Here is an 18,006-nt window from a genome sequence, read left to right as displayed (position 1 = left end):
TTACAACTTTGCTAGTGTAGCATGTAGGCTAACGTAACGTTAAATCAATGAGCCTCCACACAGTCAGTCAGTGTGGGAATGTGATCATTGAGTTACAACTGGCTAGACAGCTGGTAGCCTAAATCCTGCTTGATGTTACGGCTGTTCCTCACACCATTGACATACGTTAGCCTACTGTAAACACACACAGAGAGTGTGTGTGTGTGTGTGTGTGTGTGTAAGGTCGGGCGAATGTGTACAAGCCTACATCGCCCGATTGCGCCCCATAGCAATCCTCAATAGTCGATTGCTACCCATGTATTTCCATGGAAATATCAAGTTTATTTGGAAAGTAATAAATATATATTTTTTTAAAAGCGTTCATGATTTGCGCAAATGTAATAAACTAACTATGACTCTTTTATAAAAATATGAAATGGTATTACTTTTGGTGAAGAGCACATTATGACTTGTTTAGGACTCGAAACTCAAAGTTTAGGACTTGAGACTTGCTTGAGACTTGACTCAGACTTGCCTGTCTTTTCTTGAGACTTGACTTGAGATTTGACTTGAGAGTTGACTCAGACTTGCCTGTCTTGACTTGGGACTTGACTTGGGACTTGAGTGCTAAGACTTGAGACTTATTTGTGACTTGTAAAACAATGACTTGGTCCCACCTCTGCTATCTATTGCATCTTAGCCGCTCTGTCACTGCTCATCCATATATTTTATATTTATAAATTCTCATCCCATTCCTTTACTAGATTATGTGTATTAGGTTTTATTGTGGAATTGTTAGATATTACCTGTTAGATACTGCTGCACTGTCAGATCTAGAAGCATAAGCATTTCGCTACACTCGCAATAACATCTGCTAACAACGTGTATGTGACCAATAAAATTTGATTTGATTTGAACTAACATCTGTCTCTTGTCTGGAATCTGCCCCTATACCAGACAGACAAGCAAACTGAGGAAACAAAAAAAAGACCTCTCAAAAAAGCCACACAAGAGCAGCATCTATCTAACATAGCTTTAGAGCGCATATATCGTTGATTGTGTAATCTTATTGTCACGTCCTGGCCAGTATAAGGGTTAATTGTTATTGTAGTTTGGTCAGGACGTGGCAGAGGGTATTTGTTTTATGTGGTTAGGGGTGGTGTTTTAGTAGAAGGGCATTTGATTTATTTATCCGGGGTTTTGGTTTATGGTCTATGTTTATGTATTTCTAGGTGTAGTTTGGTTTGTGTATTTCTATGTTAGGTTGATTGGGGTTTGGGACTCTCAACTGGAGGCAGGTGCTTCCTCGTTGCCTCTGATTGAGAGTCCTATATATGGGTAATTGTTTGGTGTAGGTTTTGTGGGAGATTGTTTCTTGTCTAGCGTGTATGAGCCTGAGAAGACTGTTCGGGGATCGTGAGTTTGTTTTGGTGTTCATTTTGAGTTTAATAAATGTTCAAGATGAACAAACACAGTCCTGCTGCATTTTGGTCCTCCTTCACCATCGATAACCGTGACACTTATGTCATTTATAATGTACAGTCACTATTCTGATGGCATTGTACAATCACTAACCCTCACCACACAGAAAGTAGGTTAGGGTAATACTGCCACAGTTTGACTATTGTGAGCTAGCTGAGAGATCAACCATAGCTTTTCATGGCAAGATGCAGATTAAAATGCAAATGAATACCAATGTCAGAGTAAATACACATTGGTATGTCTTCCTTTTTAAGTCTAGTTGGGGCCCGATTAAGACTTAGGAAAAGCATGCTTTTCCTACACACTTCTCAGTATCTGGTATTCAGACTTACCTTATGCAGGTGCGTAAAGTCCTTTGCAGGCATGGATCCCTTGCACGTGCTGAATACATTTAATTCAATCGCTGAAACCCCCCCAATTGCTGAAACCCACCCCCCCTCCCCAACAGTTTTCATACAATAGGGTTTTCAATACATTTATCTAAAGCCATCCCTTTAAATTTGGTGTTCCTATAATTAAAATTGTCTCAACAGACTCACTAGAATATATGGAGAAGAAGGGTTCAGAATATTAGCGATCAGACAGTAATCAATATGCATATTCATCTGCATTTCAGCACCAACTGGTAGATCTAAAAATACTCTGATCTTGTCGGTGTTATTAAGGAACATTTTAAGGTTAGGAAAGTATGTAAAGAAAGTGAAGAGCTTAATCAATTGATATTGATAGTATTGGATTACTTCCCAAGCAAAGTCAGTCTTTGAATATCAATGAAACGAAACATATGATATCCCCATAATGAATCGGAGTCACATCTTTAACTGGTATTTTATAGCTTGTTTTTAGAATCAAGCGTTATGGACCAAAGCTCTGTTATAGATCCCTTTATAAAAAACTGAAGAAACCTTTGACTCTCCTCATGAACTGCCCCCGTAGGCCTACACTGCACAGCCATTGGTTAAGCAGCACAGACATTGGTTAAGCAGCACAGCCATTGGTTAAGCAGCACACAACAACGTTTTTTTTTTATCAGCAAGAGCAAAGCAGGCCGGCGCTCAGGGTTGGAATATCCATTACAGTGTGTAATGCAGAGTAGTTCTATTTACACCATCCCAGCAGCTACCTTAGAAATATAACTTTGCTCTGTGCTTCTCCCAACATGCACTTCGTTGCCTATAGCCTATACACCAGGCCTGGGCGACTCCAGTCCTCGATAGCCTGATTGGTGTCACACTTTTTGCCCCAGTCCCAACTAACACAGCTGACTCCAATAATCACCTAATCATGATCTTAAGTTTAGAATGCAATTAGTTTAAATCAGCTGTGTTTGCTAGGGATGGGGGAAAAAGTGTGACATCAATCAGGCCCCTGAGGACTGGAATTGCCCAGGCCTGCTATACGCTATTGATCATTTGATTGAGACCACACTAAATAGCCTATAGGCGTACTTGATATATAGCCTAATAAGCAACTAATTATAAAACACTGAGAAATATAGAAATGACATAACCCTCCCCTTCTGTAACTTTCGACCCGCCCCCTAAATGTGAAAGGTAAACATAATGGAATGGAATCACACAAAATGTAGAACACAAATTGAAGGCAACTAACACTAAATTACAGTTAAAAACGAATGTGGGGTATTACTGAAGGTAGCTCCTGATAGTGACTAATATTTAACATTAAGACTAATTGTCAAATAAAACTGAAAAAAAGGCCAGGAATTAAATTAAAACATTGTAAAGCACATACATCAACACAGCAGGTTCACCCCTACAGAAGCCTATAGAAGTGGTTCAGCCCAACAGAACCCTATAGAAGTGGTTTTGCCCAACAGACGCCTATAGAAGTGGTTCAGCCTTACAGAAGCCTATAGAAGTGGCTCAGCCTTACCAAAGCGTTCAGCCTGGGTTTCCACATTTCATCCATGCAAATGATGAGGGCATACAATACATATTGTGGCAAAGAAGGGGGTCTAGTGATAAATGGCAGATATGTGAGAGCAGAACTAATAAACGGGCTCTGCCCTATCACTAAAATGGCCACCCCAATCAGAATTACAGATCACAAAATGGCCGACTGACAAAACTACAATTCCCAGAAGCAAGGGGAACCCTCAGAAGGTGGGGCCGACCCACAGATAAAGGGTCAAGACAAACCAGGAAGAGAGAGAGAAAGGGCTGGAAGGATATGTGAACCATAGAGAAAGAGACAATACATATTGACTGGATTTACTGTGTATGAGCTGGACTGTTTGGACTTACCTGTTGACATTTGGACCTGGACCTACCGAGAACCCGATTCGTGTACCGAACCCTGCTATCCTTGACAATGCCTGCGACCTGGGTGGATCAGGATGGAGAAACAAACAAACCTGTTCGAAAGATTTTGGTGACAGTTTCCCACTTAATTTGTGACAAACGCTCCAAATCTTGAATAGATTTGCCACCGTGGTGGAGAATGCGGGAAGATGGACTAACCATACCGCTGGTTAGGTAGAAGAAAAAAAAGTTCAGTTAGCACTCCAAAGGGGAGTCAGATTTTTTTGTGGCTTTGTTTGGTTAGGACAGTTTTCTCAGAAAAATTAGTATGGGGGGAGCCATACAGGCCCTGTTACAAGCGGCGGCCGCCCAACAAGAGGCAAGTAGAGCTCAACAAATAGCTCATCAGGATGCAATGTGAATGTATCAGGACATGTTACAGGTCCAGCACTGCACCAACCAGCTGCTCAGAGAGGAGCAAGAGAGAAACACCTGGGAGTTAACCTCTATGGGCTAGGTGGGACGCTTGCGTCCCACCTACTCAACAGCCAGTGTAATCCCGTGGCGCGTTATTCAAATTCCTTAAAAATGCAAAAACTTCAATTTTTCAAACATATGACTATTTTACACCATTTTAAAGATAAGACTCTCGTTAATCTAACCACACTGTCCGATTTCAAAAAGGCTTTACAACGAAAACAAAACATTAGATTATGTCAGCAGAGTACCCAGCCAGAAATAATCAGACACCCATTTTTCAAGCTAGCATATAATGTCACATAAACCCAAACCACAGCTAAATGTAGCACTAACCTTTGATGATCTTCATCAGATGACAAGCCTAGGACATTATGTTATACAATACATGCATGTTTTGTTCAATCAAGTTCATATTTATATCAAAAAACAGCTTTTTACATTAGCATGTGACTAGCATGTGACTAGCATTCCCACCGAACACTGCCGGTGAATTTACTAAATTACTCACGATAAACGTTCACAAAAAGCTATAGATACAGAACTCCTCTATGCACTCGATATGTCCGATTTTAAAATAGCTTTTCGGTGAAAGCACATTTTGCAATATTCTCAGTAGATAGCCCGGCATCACAGGGCTAGCTATTTAGACACCCAGCAAGTTTAGCACTCATCAAAGTCAGATTTACTATAAGAAAAATGTTATTACCTTTGCTGTCTTCGTCAGAATGCACTCCCAGGACTTCTACTTCAATAACAAATGTTGGTTTGGTTCAAAATAATCCATAGTTATATCCAAACAGCGGCGTTTTGTTTGTGCGTTCAAGACACTATCCGAAAGGGTAAATAAGGGTGACGAGCATGGCGCAATTCGTGACAAAAAAATTGTAAATATTCCATTACCGTACTTCGAAGCATGTCAACCGCTGTTTAAAATCAATTTTTATGCCATTTTTCTCATAAAAAAGCAATAATATTCCGACCGGGAATCTGCATTTAGGTAAACAGACGAAAGAAAATAAAGCATTCGGTCGACTCGGGCACGCGCCTAAGCCCATAGTACTCTGATCGGCCACTTGCCAAAAGCGATAATGTGTTTCAGCCAGAGCCTGCCTCGATATCGTTCAGCTTTTTCCCGGGCTCTGAGAGCCTATGGGAGCCGTAGGAAGTGTCACGTTATTGCAAAGATCCTCAGTCTTCAATAAAAAGAGCCAAGATGAAACACAATTTGTCAGACAGGCCACTTCCTGCATGGAATCTTCTCAGGTTTTGGCCTGCCATATGAGTTCTGTTATACTCACAGACACCATTCAAACAGTTTTAGAAACTTTAGGGTGTTTTCTATCCAAAGCCAATAATTATATGCATATTCTAGTTACTGGGCAGGAGTAGTAACCAGATTAAATCGGGTACGTTTTTTATCCGGCTGTGTAAATACTGCCTCCTATCCCCAACAGGTTAAGAGAAGGCCTAAAGGGGCTAGCGGATCAAATTGGGGCTCAGTTACCAGCTGCAAATACCCAGCGGCGGGCCAATAATTTTCTTCAAAAAATGACAAAGCAGGATGATATGGAAGCATATCTTACCACCTTCGAAAGGACGGCAGAGAGGGAGAAGTGGCCGAAAGAAGAATGGGCAGTGCTTCTGGCACCATACCTGGCAGGGGACGCTCAAAAAGCGTATTTCGACCTGGAGTTGAAAGATTACAATAAACTAAAGGGTGAGATTCTGACTAGACTGGGAATAACCGATACCGTGAGGGCACACCGCTTCCACCAGTGGTCCTACTGACCTGGACAACCCCCCAAAACACAGATGTTCGACTTGATTCACCTGGCACGGAAATGGTTGCGACCGGAGACCCGTTCATCCACCAAGATCGTCGAGACCATCGTACTTGACCAGTTTCAGCGAGGTCTACCCCAAGAAGTTCGACGATGGGGTGGCCAGAATGAGGTACTTTTCCGCCGACCATCTCGTGGGCCTGGTTGAACAGTATTATACGGCAGGAACAGCTGAGCTGGCACAGGAGGAAAGATTCCCATTCCCCAGGCCTGGGCGAACCAGCGGACAGGGTCCCAACATTTGGAGGGGGAAGAGAGCAGCGTGGGGCCGTGAGGAAAGAATCAGAATGACACTAGAAATCCGGAAACCGGGACCGGGGGTTGAGGGGGTCTCCCCCCCGAAACCCTAATATCTGTTACAATTGTAATCGACTGGGACATATTGCAGCCTACTACCCTATTAAAGAAGAGCCAATGCAATGTAACCTCGGTGAAAAAGAAGAAGCTGATATATGGTATGCATGTCCTGTGGTAACCACTGTACTTGAAAGATCAAAAGCAAACATATGTGCAGGGTGAAGGTTGAAGGGAATAAGGTTGAAGCACTGCTGGATTCCGGCAGTATGCTGACCCTGGTCGTTGCAAACCTAGTGCCGACTCATAAACTGGATACAAGTCAGGATATCGGTGTTACGTGCATTCATGGGGATACCCGTCTGTACCCCACAGCCTTAGTGAGCATACAAACTGAGGACGGTCTGCTGGATTATGAGGTCGGTGTTGTCCCAAAGATGCCATATGATGTAATACTGGGTAGATACTTTGCGAAGTTAGGCCAAAAGAACGGCCTATTTGAGAAGGCAACAACCCTGACCAAGCAGGAAGTAACATGTAGCCCTCAACCAAAGCCAAGAAAAGAGTTCTCCCAGGGGCCAACCTCACAGGTGTTAGTAGGGGAGGATGAGGAAGAAGTGGCAGACCTCATTGATAACGAACAGCCCGGTACTGAATCCAGAGGACGACTATCTTGAACCAGCAGACCTGGCAGGATCCCTGACTCATTTCGGGACGGCCCAAAACCAGGATCCAACCCTGCAGCAAGCCAGAGCAGATGTGCAGGTCATAGATGGTACTCCCATAAATGATAGGATGATGCCTAATAGTTTTCCCCACTTCATCATGAAAAAGGGTTTGGTGTACAGAGTCTCAAAAATAGGTGTTGATGTGGTGGAACAGTTGTTGGTCCCCACCCGGTACCGGAGGACAGTACTGGATCTAACTCATGGGAATATTCTGGGTGGAAACCTTGGTATCGATAAAACCCGAGACCGGATTGTAAGGAGGTTTTACTGGCCAGGAAATCAGGCTGAGGTGGCTCGGCATTGTGGAGAGTTCCTGGAGTGCCAGTTAACAGCTCCCCGACCAGCTGTTAGAAGCCCGTTAGTGCCACTCCCCATAATCGAAACGCCATTTGAGAGGATAGTGATGGATATGGTGGGCCCGCTACCCAAATCCGCCAGAGGGCACCAATACATTCTCGTCATTCTAGATTATGCCACTCGCTACCCAGAAGTCATTCCCCTTTCGGACGATGGCTTCCAACAATATCGCCAAGGAATTAGTGCTCCTGTTCACCAGGGTAGGGGTTCCAAAGGAGATCCTTACTGACCAGGGGACCCCCTTTATGTCCCGCCTTATGGCGTACCTTTGTAAATTGTAGCAGGTGAAACAGTTGAGGACATTGGTTTACCATCCTCAGACGGACGGGCTGGTTGAGAGATTCAACCGTACCCTGAAGTCAATGCTCAGGAAGGTAATCGATAAGGATGGGATAAACTGGGATTGCATGTTGCCATATCTGATGTTTGCCATTAGAGAGGTTATTCAAGCCTCGCTGGGGTTTTCCCCCTTTGAGCTGGTATATGGGAGGCACCCCCGGGGAATCTTAGACATCGCCCAGGAAACCTGGGAACACCAATCCACTCCGTATACTAGTGTCATAGAGCACGTTACAGCAATGCAAGACAGGATAGCCACAGTCATGCCCATCGTCAGAGAACACATGAGACAAGCACAAGAGCACCAGACACACACTTATAACCGGCAGGCTACCCTGAGGGAATTTCAACCGGGAGATAAGGTGTTAGTGCTGATCCCCCAAGGTAGAGTGCAAACTTCTAGCCACATGGAAAGGACCATATGAAATACTGGAGAGAATAGGATTAATTATTAGTTAATTATCGGATCCGACAGCCAGGTCGACGGCCCCAGAAACAGATCTATCACATAAACCTGTTAAAAGCATGGAGAGAGAGAGAAACACTAATGGTCACGTACCCCACACACACTCAGGAGACAGACGAAGTAAATATTTCACCTACTCTGTCCCCAGCACAAGTACAGGAAGTAAAGACCCTGATCCAGAAAAACAGAGATGTGTTTTCAGAGGTACCCGGCCGAACTGAGGTTACAGCTCATGATTTCGTTTCCCTACCAGGGAGAAAAGTGAGCATGACGCCATATCGGGTACCCGAGGCTCGACAGGCCGCGATTAGAGCAGAGACGGAGAAAATGTTGGCAGCTTGGATTGAAGAGTCACATAGTGAGTGGTCTAGCCCAATTGTGATGGTCACCAAGCCCGATGGGTATTTGCGGTTCTGTAACGACTTTCGGAAGGTAAATGAAATCTTCAAGTTTAATGCCGAGTAGATGAACTACTGGAGAAAATTGGTAAAGCTCGGTACATTACGACCCTGGACCTAACCAAAGGATACTGGCAAATTCCTCTGACCCCCAGAGCCAAAGAAAAGACAGCCTTTGTAACCCCTGACGGTTTGTTTCAATACACCGTCATGCCATTCGGCTTACACGGGGCCCCAGCCACCTTTCAACGGCTAATGGACAAGGTCCTAAAACCGCCATATAGTAAAATTATCATATTGTGGAATTGCACATTGTCAAAGCTAGTGATAACGGACAACAGATGTATTGTTATGGGATTATTTTATCAGTGCAAATACAAAAAAATCCTTTCAAATCCATATCATTATTCACTGTATGCCTGTTTTCTTTCATATGTTTTAACATATCGTTCAGTACATGTCATTTTACACATATTCTAAACCATATAAACTGTAAACACACGAATTTACATGCATTCGAATATTAATATTTTGACACAAAAAATGTATAAAAAAAATTTATATTTGATATCAGTCCTCATTTAACTAGGCATATCATCAATGTTTTTAAGTAAATGAAGCAGACATAATGTAAATTCACGTTTCATTTTTGAGATGATAATAATATGCAAATTCCAATACAAAATGTGTTTACATCCAATTAGGAGTAAACACAACTGGATGGTTGAGATGTTTGCGATGCTTTATCGAAACGAGGTTTACGGCCTATCTATACTGAGGCTAAATACACATATTTAGCTGAAAAATAATTGTTCTGATATTTTGGGCACGCATTTCAAATAAATAATCATAAAAATTATGGATTTTAAACATTTAAGTGTCTTATATCGGCTGAAAGCTTAAATTCTGGTTAATCTAACTGCACTGTCCGATTTACACTAGCTATCACAGCGAAAACATGCCATGCGATTGTTTGAGGATGGCGCCCCACTTCAAAATATTTTTCCACCGGCACAGGTTTCATACATTCACAAATAACGATTACATTTTCACTTACTTTTTGAAAATCTTCCTCTGATTTGTCATCCAAAGGGTCACAGAAATATCATGTAGTGTCGTTTTGTTAGATAAAATTCTTCTTTATATCCCAGAAAGTCTGTTTAGTTGGCGCCATCGATTTGAGTAATCCACTCGTTCAACATGCAGAGAAAGGAATCCAAAAATCTACCCCTAAACTTTGTTTCAACAATGCAAAATATGTTTCTATTTACTCCTCAGATACCCTAAAATGCAATCAAACTATAATATTTCTTACGGAAAGAAGTATGTTCAATAGGAAACCGATTTTAGCAAGTGCGGTACGTCTTCATGGCATGCGCAAACACGAATTTCCAAGACTCTGTCCTTCTGCTAAAACTGATATTTCTTATTCGTTTTTAACCTCTCTAGGGTCAGCGGGACGAAATCGTCCCACCTACGTAACAGCCAGTGGAATCCTGTGGCGCATTATTCAAATACCTTAGAAATGCTATTACTTCAATTTCTCAAACATATGACTATTTTACACCATTTTAAAGACAAGACTCTCGTTAATCTAACCACACTGTCCGATTTCAAAAAGGCTTTACAACGAAAGCAAAACATTAGATTATGTCAGCAGAGTACCCAGCCAGAAATAATCAGACACCCATTTTTCAAGCTAGCATATAATGTCACATAAACCCAAACCACAGCTAAATGCAGCACTAACCTTTGATGATCTTCATCAGATGACACACCTAGGACATTATGTTATACAATACATGCATGTTTTGTTCAATCAAGTTCATATTTATATCAAAAAACAGCTTTTTACATTAGCATGTGACGTTCAGAACTAGCATACCCCCTGCAAACTTCCGGTGAATTTAATAAACATTTACTAAATTACTCACAATAAACGTTCACAAAAAGCATAACAATTATTTTAAGAATTATAGATACAGAACTCTTCTATGCACTCGATATGTCCGATTTTAAAATAGCTTTTCGGTGAAAGCACATTTTGCAATATTCTCAGTAGATAGCCCGGCATCACAGGGCTAGCTATTTAGACACCCAGCAAGTTTAGCACTCATCAAAGTCAGATTTACTATAAGAAAAATGTTATTACCTTTGCTGTCTTCGTCAGAATGCACTCCCAGGACTTCTACTTCAATAACAAATGTTGGTTTGGTCCCAAATAATCCATAGTTATATCCAAATAGCGGCGCTTTGTTCGTGCATTCAAGACACTATCCGAAAGGGTAAATAAGGGTTACGAGCACGACGCATTTCGTGACAAAAAATGTCTAAATATTCCATTACCGTACTTCGAAGCATGTCAACCGCTGTTTAAAATCAATTTTTATGCAATTTTTCTCGTAAAAAAAGCGATAATATTCCAACCGGGAATCTGCGTTTAGGCAAAAAGATGAAAGAAAATAAAGCATGGGGTCGACTCGTGCACGCGCCTAAGCCCATTGTCCTCTGATCGGCCACTTGCCAAAAGCGCTAATGTGTTTCAGCCTGGGGCTGGAATTACATCATTCAGCTTTTTCCCACCTTCTGAGAGCCTATGGGAGCCGTAGGAAGTGTCACCTTACAGCAAAGATCCTCAGTCTTCAATAAACAGAGGCAAGAAGCTCAAGGAATGGTCAGACAGGGCACTTCCTGTAAGGAATCTTCTCAGGTTTTTGCCTGCCATATGAGTTCTGTTATACTCACAGACACCATTCAAACAGTTTTAGAAACTTTAGGTTGTTTTCAATCCAAAGCCAATAATTATATGCATATTCTAGTTACTGGGCAGGAGTAGTAACCAGATTAAATCGGGTACGTTTTTTATCCGGCCGTGCAAATACTGCCCCCTATCCCCTACAGGTTAAAGTTACAAGCCTGAAACCTTGAACATAGACTGCTGACACCCTGTGGAAGCCATAGGAATTGCATCCAGGGAGCTAATTTTCAATATGACCTTTCTCTTGCTATTCTAAGAGGATGGTCTCTCAAAAAAACCCATTCTGGATGGTTTTTCTTTGGATTTTCTCCTACTATATCTATTGTGTTATATTCTCCTACATTATTTTAACATTTCTACAAACTTCAACGTGTTTTCTTTCCAATGGTACCAATTATATGCATATCCTGGCTTCAGGGCCTGAGCTACAGGCAGTTTACTTTGAACACGTCATTCAGACAGGAAGTGGAGAGAAAAAAGGGGCCTAGTCCTAAGAAGTTTTAAAGGGTTAATATGATTTTCAGTTTGCTTCCATATGATTTGTCTCAAGGGATCATAAGGAAAAATCATCTAAACAATTGCAATGTGTATTTACGATCCCCTTCTCCAAACAGATTACCCATTTACCTAGCTGTTATCAATTGCTCTCATCGATTTAGAAATCAACAGCGCACGGAGAATGCTGTTATTTCTATGGGAAAGAAAGAATGTAGATGATTTTTCACTTGAAACGGGCAGGTTCCCTTGACCTTGTTAATTTGCGTAAAAGTTGGTGGAATTAAATGAAATCAAGGTCAGAATTCAGCGTATCTATAGACTCATCTCCTCCACCGCTTCATTAATACGGTGTATCTGTAGACTCACCTCCTCCACAGCTTCATTAATATGGTGTATCTGTAGACACCTCCACCACACCTTCATTAATTAATACGGTGTATCTGTAGACACACCTCCACCACAGCTTCATTAATACGGTGTATCTATAGACACCTCCTCCACAGCTTCATTAATACGGTGTATCTATAGACACCTCCACCACACCTTCATTAATACGGTGTATCTATAGACTCACCTCCTCCACACCTTCATTAATACGGTGTATCTGTAGACTCACCTCCACCACACCTTCATTAATACGGTGTATCTATAGACACCTCCTCCACAGCTTCATTAATACGGTGTATCTATAGACACACCTCCACCACACCTTCAATAATACGGTGTATCTGTAGACTCACCTCCTCCACACCTTCATTAATAGGGTGTATCTATAGACACCTCCACCACACCTTCATTAATACGGTGTATCTGTAGACACACCTCCTCCACAGCTTCATTAATATGGTGTATCTATAGACACACCTCCACCACACCTTCATTAATACGATGTATCTATAGACACACCTCCACCACACCTTCATTAATACGGTGTATCTGTAGACACACCTCCACCACACCTTCATTAATACGGTGTATCTATAGACACCTCCACCACATCTTCATTAATACGGTGTATCTATAGACACCTTCACCACACCTTCATTAATACGGTGTATCTATAGACACACCTCCACCACACCTTCATTAATACGGTGTATCTGTAGACACACCTCCACCACACCTTCATTAATACGGTGTATCTGTAGACACACCTCCACCACACCTTCATTAATACGGTGTATCTGTAGACACACCTCCACCACACCTTCATTAATACGGTGTATCTGTAGACACCTCCACCACACCTTCATTAATACGGTGTATCTATAGACACACCCCCACCACACCTTCATTAATAAGGTGTATCTATAGACACACCTCCACCACACCTTCATTAATACGGTGTATCTGTAGACACCTCCACCACACCTTCATTAATACGGTGTATCTGTAGACACCTCCACCACACCTTCATTAATACGGTGTATCTATAGACACACCTCCACCACACATTCATTAATACGGTGTATCTATAGACACCTCCACCACACCTTCATTAATACGGTGTATCTGTAGACACACCTCCACCACACCTTCATTAATACGGTGTATCTATAGACACCTCCACCACACCTTCATTAATACGGTGTATCTGTAGACACACCTCCACCACACCTTCATTAATACGGTGTATCTGTAGACACACCTCCACCACACCTTCATTAATACGGTGTATCTGTAGACACCTCCACCACACCTTCATTAATACGGTGTATATATAAACACACCCCCACCACACCTTCATTAATAAGGTGTATCTATAGACACACCTCCACCACACCTTCATTAATACGGTGTATCTGTAGACACACCTCCACCACACCTTCATTAATACGGTGTATCTATAGACACCTCCACCACACCTTCATTAATACGGTGTATCTATAGACACACCTCCACCACACCTTCATTAATACGGTGTATCTATAGACACCTCCACCACACCTTCATTAATACGGTGTATCTGTAGACACACCTCCACCACACCTTCATTAATACGGTGTATCTGTAGACACACCTCCACCACACCTTCATTAATACGGTGTATCTGTAGACACACCTCCACCACACCTTCATTAATACGGTGTATCTGTAGACACACCTCCTCCACACCTTCATTAATACGGTGTATCTATAGACACACCTCCACCACACCTTCATTAATACGGTGTATCTATAGACACCCCCACCACACCTTCATTAATACGGTGTATCTGTAGACACACCTCCACCACACCTTCATTAATACGGTGTATCTGTAGACACACCTCCACCACACCTTCATTAATACGGTGTATCTATAGACACCTCCACCACACCTTCATTAATACGGTGTATCTATAGACACCTCCACCACACCTTCATTAATACGGTGTATCTGTAGACACACCTCCACCACACCTTCATTAATACGGTGTATCTGTAGACACACCTCCACCACACCTTCATTAATACGGTGTATCTGTAGACACCTCCACCACACCTTCATTAATACGCTGTATCTATAAACACACCCCCACCACACCTTCATTAATAAGGTGTATCTATAGACACACCTCCACCACACCTTCATTAATACGGTGTATCTGTAGACACCTCCACCACACCTTCATTAATACGGTGTATCTGTAGACACCTCCACCACACCTTCATTAATACGGTGTATCTATAGACACACCTCCACCACACCTTCATTAATACGGTGTATCTATAGACACCTCCACCACACCTTCATTAATACGGTGTATCTATAGACACCTCCACCACACCTTCATTAATACGGTGTATCTGTAGACACACCTCCACCACACCTTCATTAATACGGTGTATCTGTAGACACACCTCCACCACACCTTCATTAATACGGTGTATCTGTAGACACACCTCCACCACACCTTCATTAATACGGTGTATCTGTAGACACCTCCACCACACCTTCATTAATACGCTGTATCTATAAACACACCCCCACCACACCTTCATTAATAAGGTGTATCTATAGACACACCTCCACCACACCTTCATTAATACGGTGTATCTGTAGACACCTCCACCACACCTTCATTAATACGGTGTATCTGTAGACACCTCCACCACACCTTCATTAATACGGTGTATCTATAGACACACCTCCACCACACCTTCATTAATACGGTGTATCTATAGACACCTCCACCACACCTTCATTAATACGGTGTATCTGTAGACACACCTCCACCACACCTTCATTAATACGGTGTATCTATAGACACACCTCCACCACACCTTCATTAATACGGTGTATCTATAGACACCTCCACCACACCTTCATTAATACGGTGTATCTGTAGACACACCTCCACCACACCTTCATTAATACGGTGTATCTGTAGACACACCTCCACCACACCTTCATTAATACGGTGTATCTATAGACACCTCCACCACACCTTCATTAATACGGTGTATCTGTAGACACCTCCACCACACCTTCATTAATACGGTGTATCTATAGACACCTCCACCACACCTTCATTAATACGGTGTATCTGTAGACACCTCCACCACACCTTCATTAATACGGTGTATCTGTAGACACCACCACCACACCTTAATTTATTTGATCTCCACCCCAAACGAATAGCGGGTGAAATGCGGGTGAATAGCGGGTGAATAGCGGGTGAATAGCGGGTGAAATGCGGGTGAAATGCGGGTGAATAGCGGGTGAATAGCGGGTAAATAGCGGGTGAATAGCGGGTGAATAGCGGGTGAATAGCGGGTGAAATGCGGGTGAATAGCGGGTGAAATGCGGGTGAAAAGCGGGTGAATAGCGGGTGAAATGCGGGTGAATAGCGGGTAAATAGCGGGTGAATAGCGGGTGAATAGCGGGTAAATAGCGGGTGAAATGCGGGTGAAATGCGGGTGAATAGCGGGTGAAATGCGGGTGAAATGCGGGTAAATAGCGGGTGAATAGCGGGTAAATAGCGGGTGAAATGCGGGTGAAATGCGGGTGAATAGCGGGTGAATAGCGGGTGAAATGCGGGTGAAATGCGGGTGAATAGCTGGTGAATAGCGGGTGAATAGCGGGTGAAATGCGGGTGAATAGTGGGTGAATAGCGGGTGAATAGCGGGTGAAATGCGGGTGAATAGCGGGTGAATAGCAGGTGAATAGCAGGTGAATAGCGGGTGAATAGCATGCTATTCTCTTGCTTATGTTCAATGTCAGAATACACATACAGAGAAAGTGCATTGAAGGGAAATTGCGATACGCGCTTAGCTCAGATTTGTTATGCTCCATGATTTAAAACATTGCTGTTGATTGACAGAGCGGAATTACAGCTGTGTGTACTGGATGTCTGTCAGTGGGAATAGATTCTGCTGGCCCGTGTCTTGGAGCTGCTCTGGCTAATGTGGCCCGTCACAGGCCAAGCCAGATCAGTCACCATGTCACTTTGTAGTCTTAACCACTTCCGAAGAAAGACATCATTGTATATCTGTAATGTATATCTGTAATGTATAATATAACGTAAAGCGATGGGATTGTTATTTAAACCAAAGGTACTGTAGTTGGATCACTAATGGTGCCCCGTTGGCGAAATAGGGTTGCATTGGTGATCCCCATTGTAGCACTTTTTGTTTTTATTCATTTAGCTAAAAAAAACATCTACCTCAATCATCACATTTAGCTAAACCTCATCTACCTCAATCACCACATTTAGCTAAACCTCATCTACCTCAATCATCACATTTAGCTAAACCTCATCTACCTCAATCACCACATTTAGCTAAACCTCATCTACCTCAATCATCACATTCAGCTAAACCTCATCTACCTCAATCATCGCATTCAGCTAAACCTCATCTACCTCAATCATCGCATTCAGCTAAACCTCATCTACCTCAATCACCACATTTAGCTAAATCGCATCTACCTCAATCCTCACATTCAGCTAAACCGCATCTACCTCAATCACCACATTTAGCTAAATCTCATCTACCACAATTACCACATTTAGCTAAACCTCATCTACCTCAATCACCACATTTAGCTAAACCTCATCTACCTCAATAATTTATCTAAACCTCATCTTCCTCAATCACCACATTTAGCTAAACCTCATCTACCTCAATCACCACATTTAGCTAAACCCCATCTACCTCATTCACCACTTTTAGCTAAACCTCATCTACCTCAATCATCACATTTAGCTAGACCTCATCTACCTCAATCACCACATTTAGCTAAACCTCCTCTACCTCAATCACCACATTTAGCTAAACCCCATCTACCTCAATCACCACATTTATCTAAACCTCATCTACCTCAATCACCACATTTAGACAAAACTCATCTATCTCAATCATTTAGCTAAACCTCATCTACCTCAATCAGCACATTTAGCTAAAACACATCTACCTCAATCATTTAACTAAACCTAATCTACGTCAATCACCACATTTAGCTAAACCTCATCTACCTCAATCATTTACACAAACCTCATCTACCTCAAGTTTCTGTTATATCTAATCCAGCTAAGGTACCTAATGTATTTTGCAAAGCTGGTTGGAGTCTCCTAGCTCCAGAGCTCCTTGACTGGAGTCTTTTATTCCAATAAGATCCAACAACCATTTCCCCTTTTATGTCCCAATCAGCACCGCATTATCCACAAACCTGGTTTTGCATTTCTTCACATATGTCAAGGCTCTACTATAAAGACTGCTGCACAGTATGTTAATTATAGAGGCAGTAAATGCACAGTATGTCTTTCCGCTAACGAACATCTTCAACATGAGGTGACTGTAGGAGGCGACTTCTCTCTCTCCCTCTCTCTCTCTCTCCCCCCCTCTCTCCCTCTCTCTCTCCCTCCCTATCTCTCTCGCTCTTTCTTTCTCTCTCTCTCTCTCCCCCTCCCTCTGTCTCTCTCTCTCCCTCCCTCTGTCTCTCTCTCTCCCCTCTCCCTCTCTCTCCCTCTGTCTCCTCTCTCTCTCTCTCTTTCTCTCTCACTCTCTCTCTCTCTCTCTCATTTCCATCTGTGTTTTACACCATGTTAAATATGAGAGCGCCTCTCCCTCACGCCAACACTAATTACTACCGATTTATCTCCACATTGCCCGTGGCTACACTACACTTCTTTGATGCTGAA

The sequence above is a fragment of the Salmo salar genome, chromosome 22 (assembly GCF_965601325.2).
Source record: "Salmo salar chromosome 22, fSalSal1, whole genome shotgun sequence".
NCBI lineage: Eukaryota > Metazoa > Chordata > Actinopteri > Salmoniformes > Salmonidae > Salmo > Salmo salar.
This window is presented reverse-complemented; position numbering follows the sequence as displayed.